At 34.7% G+C, this 7,043-nt stretch overlaps 1 long non-coding RNA gene across 1 annotated transcript; it reads right to left on the bottom strand.

The window, feature by feature from the left end:
* Nucleotides 1–2,401: 2,401 nt before the first annotated feature.
* Nucleotides 2,402–6,550, bottom strand: LOC111089662. Its single transcript, XR_002613877.1, has 2 exons — nucleotides 6,438–6,550; nucleotides 2,402–2,619 (listed from the first exon to the last, which is right to left on the bottom strand). It is a non-coding gene; the product is annotated as an uncharacterized LOC111089662 (long non-coding RNA).
* Between the last annotated feature and the right edge of the window lie 493 nt (nucleotides 6,551–7,043).

Genomic DNA, 7,043 nt, shown 5'->3' with positions numbered 1-7,043 from the left:
TGAGGCTGGATTTATCCCATCCGTGGATGCTCACTAAAGTACGCTACTGTCCTATTACATGTAATACAGTGTGAGGCTGGATTTATCCCATCCGTGGATGCTCACTAAAGTACGCTACTGTCCTATTACATGTAATACAGTGTGAGGCTGGATTTATCCCATCCGTGGATGCTCACTAAAGTACGCTACTGTCCTATTACATGTAATACAGTGTGAGGCTGGATTTATCCCATCCGTGGATGCTCACTAAATTATGCTATTGTCCTATTGGATGTAATACAATGTGAGGCTGGATTTATCCCATCCATGGATGCTCATTAAAGTACGCTACTGTCCTATTACATGTAATACAGGGTGAGGTGAACATATTATTTGTTTGTTTGTAATATTTTGTTTCTCACAGCTTATCTACTTTATGGTGAGGAAAAAAACATTTAGTTGTATATTCTTGAGCAACTCTACAAAAATATTATTATCAAACAATGACTGTGGACCATTATTAATATGTGAAAAGTTACTACAACTCACATTTAGGCAAAAATTACTTAGAATTTCCTGAAAATGATGAGATTTTCTTGTCCAGGAATAAATAAAAAACAATAAGGAATATTATACTATTTATAATTGGACCTAAATATCTTAACGGAATGTGGCAAATTTCCTACCTGATTGGGTATACCTTTAAAACTTCACTGATGACAAAACATTTTGTGTTTGGGAAATCTGTAGACCCTGGGTATACCTTTAAAACTTCACTCATGACAAAACATTTTGTGTTTTGGAAATCCGTAGACCCTGATGTACTTGGTCTTACTTGAAATATTTTTCTACTTGTGAAAATAAAATGTAGCTTATTTTCTACATTAGAGAACGGTGTTATAAAGAAAATGTAAAAATTAATTTGTAAACGTTACGATGAGAGAAGTATAACCTAGGAATGTATGAATAACGAGCAGATTTTGTACTACAATATATAGGATTACAGCACCTGATCAACAGTTCCTTCAAAACTGTTTCCTGATGTGTATATATAATAAATACTACACTAAAACGTAACCTCAGGAAAACAAGGGCCAAAATAACTCAAAAAGAAGTTATTGATAACAGCACAGCTAAACCTACTCATTTTATAAGTAAATCTTTCATGAATGTTTCCACTGAGTGCTTTAATATTAGCCTTAACGAATAAATAGACTTGACATACAAAAGTAGGCTTAACTGATGTATTACTACCAATAGACCTGACATACAAAGGAAGGCTTAACTGCTGATGTATTACTACCAATAAATAAACTTGACATACAAAAGTAGGCTTAACTGATGTATTACTACCAATAGACCTGACATACAAAGGAAGGCTTAACTGCTGATGTATTACTACCAATAAATAAACTTGACATACAAAGGAAGGCTTAACTGGTGTATTACTACCAATAAATAGACATGAAATACAAAGGAAGGGTTAACTGATGTATTACTACCAATAAATAAACTTGACATACAATGGTAGGCTTAACTGATGTATTACTACCAATAGACCTGACATACAAAGGAAAGCTTAACTGATGTATTACTACCAATAAATAGATTTGACATACAAAGGTAGGCTTAACTGCTGATGTATTACTATTAAATTTTAGTTTAAAAGTTATTTCAGAGCACTAGAAGTGTTACTTGTAACAAGAACAGCTCGAAGCTTCATTCTAGTGAACCGAATCGAGATTTAAACTATTTTTATCCACTTCATTCAACTATAAGGATACAAAACTCTCCTACAACCATTAAATATTTCAGCAACAGATCTCGAAGGAAGTACATCTACGTAGCAATCTAATGATTATGTTCATCAACATTCAAAATACTCGTTAATGTATAAAAAAATCAGTATCAATGATATTCGTAACAATTAATTCTATTTCAATACAAACAGTGCCTATTTGTTTTTAAAACATCATGTTGAAATTCAGTTTAATATGTCATTAAATAATTTCTCTCACAAACTATCAACCAGTATTGTTATATTCAGGCTACATTTTTTTTTCTTTCGTCTCTCTCTCATTTACTACATGTCGTTTTAATCTAACATTTATGTACCATAAAAAAATTTTCTTTGAAAATATAAATACATAACAGATCAAGGGAAAAGCCTCCCTAAATTTACTTACACTACTTATAATTTATCAAGTGTAAACTAACATACACATACTCAGAATTCAAGTAGTTTTCAGGAGCAACTGATACTGATCATTATTTACACTCGTGGAAAACATCTCACCTCTTGTATATACAAGATATATACACACAAACATGTTCCGCTGATTACGTTACATATATTCACGACTTTATTTACATCCTGTTGTCTTCATTGTCACCTTTTCACTGGAGTTATTTTGTTTTTTCCTTTAGAATCTGTGATGTCTTCGGAAGAAAAGCGGGGCGATCGTGAATGAAGTTTCTTAAGAACAGAAGAGAGCTGGTTGTCAGGAAAAAGGATTTCCAATATTCCTTCCAGAAGGACATACATGAGCCGTCGATTCAACTCAGGGTGTTGGAACATCTCAAATACACAGAGAAGGCCTTTGCGAGTTGTTTCACTTCCAATAATGTGTTTCAGCTCATCTGTTAGACACACACAATAAAAGTTCCCACAGATTAACAATGTGTCTTGAACAGAACCACACTAGACATGTACAATAAAACTTTACACAGATTAACACTGTGTCCTCGACAGAACCACACTAGAAATACACACTAAATGTTTCCATAGATTAACATAGTGTCTTGAACAGAACCACACTAGACATGTACAATAAAACTTTACACAGATTAATACTGTGTCTTCGACAGAACCACACTAGAAATACACACAATGTTTCCATAAATTAACATGTCTTGAACAGAACCACACTAGACATGTACAATAAAAGTTTCCAGAGATTAACATATTGTCTTGAACAGAACCACACTAGACATGTACAATAAAACTTTCCACAGATTAACTCTGTCTTTGACAGAACCACACTAGACATGTACAATAAAACTTTCCACAGAACCACACAAGACATGTACAATAAAAGTTTCCACAGAACCACACTAGACATGTACATTAAATTTCCACAGAACCACACTAGACATGTACATTAAGTTTCCACAGAACCACACTAGACATGTACAATAAAAGTTTCCACAGATTAACACTGTCTTCAACAGAACCACACTAGACATGTACAATAAAACTTTCCACAGAACCACACAAGACATGTACAATAACACTTTCCACACAACCACACTAGACATGTACAATACAGGTTTCCACATATTAACACTGTGTCTTCAACAGAACCACACTAGACATGTACAATAACACTTTCCACAGAACCACACTAGACATGTACAATAACACTTTCCACAGAACCACACTAGACATGTACAATACAGGTTTCCACAGATTAACATAGTGTCTTCGACAGAACCACACTAGACATGTACAATAAAACATTCCACAGATTAACACTGTGTCTTCCACAGAACCACACTAGACATGTACAATACAGGTTTCCACAGATTAACACTGTCTTCAACAGAATCACACTAGACATGTACAATAAAACTTTCCACAGAACCACACTAGACATGTACAATAAAACTTTCCACAGAATCACACTAGACATGTACAATAACACTTTCCACAGAATCACACTAGACATGTACAATAACACTTTCCACAGATTAACACTGTGTCTTCGACAGAACCACACTAGACATGTACAATAACACTTTCCACAGAATCACACTAGACATGTACAATAACACTTTCCACAGATTAACACTGTGTCTTCGACAGAACCACACTAGACATGTACAATAAAACTTTCCACAAATTAACAGTGTCTTCGACAGAACCACACTAGACATATACAATAAAACTTTCCACAAATTAACAGTGTCTTCGACAGAACCACACTAGACATGTACAATAAAACTTTCCAAAGATTAACACTGTGTCTTCGACAGAACCACACTAGACATGTACAATAAAACTTTCCACAGAACCACACAAGACATGTACAATACAGGTTTCCACAGATTAACACTGTGTCTTCGACAGAACCACACTAGACATGTACAATAAAACTTTCCAGAGATTAATTTTGTGTCTTGAACTGAGCCCCACCTGTGTCCAAATATTTACTTTCAGACATTTAATAGGATCTATAAATTACCAAACAAATGGGGTTACATTACTATTTCTATTATTGGATACTACATATTGTAATTTATTTCTTAGCTAGAGGGAGGTGCAGCTCACTGATGATAATGTTAAGTTAGAGAAGTTAAGATAAACCACGAGCTTCTAGAAAACTATAAGAACATAATACAATGTGTTCTAGAACTTTCAAATGTAGATTATAAATAGGACATTCTGTTATTTGAGTTGAAGGTAATCATCTCAGGACAAAGTCTATAAAAAACATTAATCAATTATTGTCACTATATAACAAGATATGAAGTTGGTTTGGTTGGCCACTCAGTCAGTAAGAGGTGTCAGAAGCTTGTTAGGTTGGCCACTCAGTCAGTAAGAGGTGTCAGAAGTTTGTTAGGTTGGTCATTCATTCAGTCAGTAAGAGGTGTCAGAAGTTTGTTAGGTTGGCCACTCAGTCAGTAAGAGGTGTCAGAAGTTTGTTAGGTTGGCCACTAAGTCAGTAAGAGGTGTCAGAAGTTTGTTAGGTTGGCCACTAAGTCAGTAAGAGGTGTCAGAAGTTTGTTAGGTTGGCTACTCAGTCAGTAAGAGGTGTCAGACATTTGTTAGGTTGGTCATTCACTCAGTAAGAGGTGTCAGACATTTGTTAGGTTGGCCACTAAGTCAGTAAGAGGTGTCAGAAGTTTGTTAGGTTGGTCATTCACTCAGTAAGAGGTGTCAGAAGTTTGTTAGGTTGGCCACTCAGTCAGTAAGAGGTGTCAGAAGTTTGTTAGGTTGGTCACTCAGTCAGTAAGAGGTGTCAGAAGTTTGTTAGGTTGGCCACTCAGTCAGTAAGAGGTGTCAGAAGTTTGTTAGGTTGGCCACTCAGCCAGTAAGAGGTGTCAGAAGTTTGTTAGGTTGGCCATTCAGGGACACCTCTTACTGACTGAGTGGCCAACCTAACAAACTTCTGACACCTCTTACTGACTGAGTGGCCAACCTAACAAACTTCTGACACCTCTTACTGAAGAAGTTTGTTAGGTTGGCCATTCAGTCAGTAAGAGGTGTCAGACATTTGTTAGGTTGGTCACTCAGTCAGTAAGAGGTGTCAGACATTTGTTATGTTGGTCACTCAGTCAGTTAGAGGTGTCAGAACTCTAAGTTGGTTCTTATATCAACCATTTAGCAAATTTCTGAAAGATTTATTAACAATGGGAAGGAAATGCACAATCAAATACCAAAACTAACAATTTTTATTGAAAAGTTATAACACTATTCTAAGTAAATTAGGCCTAATGAGATTATTTTATACATAAATACATACAAACCATATTTAGTTACCTTCTTTAACTGTGCAGCTTTATGCTAGACTGATATTTTAAGTATTAAAAAACATTTCTAGAACGACGTGGCATTTATGCTTAAAAATAAAAAGATGTTGTTCGGAGAAGATCAAAAGGATGTTGTTCGGAGAAGATCAAAAGGATGTTGTTCGGAGAAGATCAAAAGGATGTTGTTCGGAGAAGATCATAAGGATGTTGTTAGGAGAAGATCATAAGGTTGTTGTTAGGAGAAGATCAAAAGGATGTTGTTAGGAGAAGATCAAAAGGATGTTGTTAGGAAAAGATCAAAAGGATGTTGTTAGGAGAAGATCATAAGGTTGTTGTTAGGAGAAGATCATAAGGATGTTGTTAGGAGAAGATCATAAGGATGTTGTTAGGAGAAGATCAAAAGGATGTTGTTAGGAGAAGATCAAAAGGATGTTGTTCGGAGAAGATCAAAAGGATGTTGTTAGGAGAAGATCAAAAGGATGTTGTTAGGAGAAGATCAAAAGGATGTTGTTAGGAGAAGATCATAAGGATGTTGTTAGGAGAAGATCATAAGGATGTTGTTAGGAGAAGATCATAAGGATGTTGTTAGGAGAAGATCATAAGGATGTTGTTAGGAGAAGATCATAAGGATGTTGTTAGGAGAAGATCATAAGGTTGGTTGCCAAAAACTGAAGACAACAGATGTGGTGAAATTTTAGTTTTTTTTTGCCCTGACACTGTCTTAAAATGTTAAACTTATTCAATACATGTCACATACTTTCTAGAGTAAAAATCTTAACTGAGCCTAAGTTAATTATGGATACGATTAACCTGAGAGATTAAGTTTCATGAAGTTTTTATTCTTTTATTATTATCACTTAGTTCAAATTGTGTTCTCAGAGCTTAACTTTTAGTCCTTATTTTGAATACCGTTTTAATCACCCCACCTGAGATACTACATAACATAACCATCTTGGTAGCAATTCGAGTCCTTAATTTTGTATTGGTGTCTCGCTCTGGTGAAGGAAGAGCCAGTGAACCATTTGGCCAAAAGTTTTGTCTATGATAGGAAAAAACACAACAATCATTTTTACTTTCTTAGACTGTGTTTGATTCCAACTTTAAAAATAAGTACTTTCAACGTACGTAATTAAGTTGATTTTGCACAAGTAAACGGATTGACATTATGTTAGTCCTAGTGCTTTAGACTTGCTCCCCAATACAAGTTAGAAAATACCCTATAAACAACAACCACAATTAAAGTTTTATAAAAATCAACCTGGAAAACACTTGACGGAATAATCATTTTCTAACATATGAATGAAGCTGATTTAGAAAACACTGAATTTATTTAATAGAAGACTTTTATTAAAGTGTTTTCAGGTACTGTTGCACGTTCAGTAATTAAACAACATTCAGGGAGTACTTTGATCTTCAGTACATCACATGCTTTAACTGAAAAACAAATCATGATAGTTTTTCAAGAACGGTTCTGTCAGAATTATAAAATCTGTTCTTTATTAATTGTCAAAATAAAAAGGCTTTTGGTTATA

The sequence above is a fragment of the Limulus polyphemus genome, unplaced genomic scaffold, assembly GCF_000517525.1.
Source record: "Limulus polyphemus unplaced genomic scaffold, Limulus_polyphemus-2.1.2 Scaffold6946, whole genome shotgun sequence".
NCBI classification, from domain to species: domain Eukaryota; kingdom Metazoa; phylum Arthropoda; class Merostomata; order Xiphosura; family Limulidae; genus Limulus; species Limulus polyphemus.
Note: the sequence above shows the minus strand (reverse complement) of the source record. Positions and strands in the feature narration are given on the sequence as shown.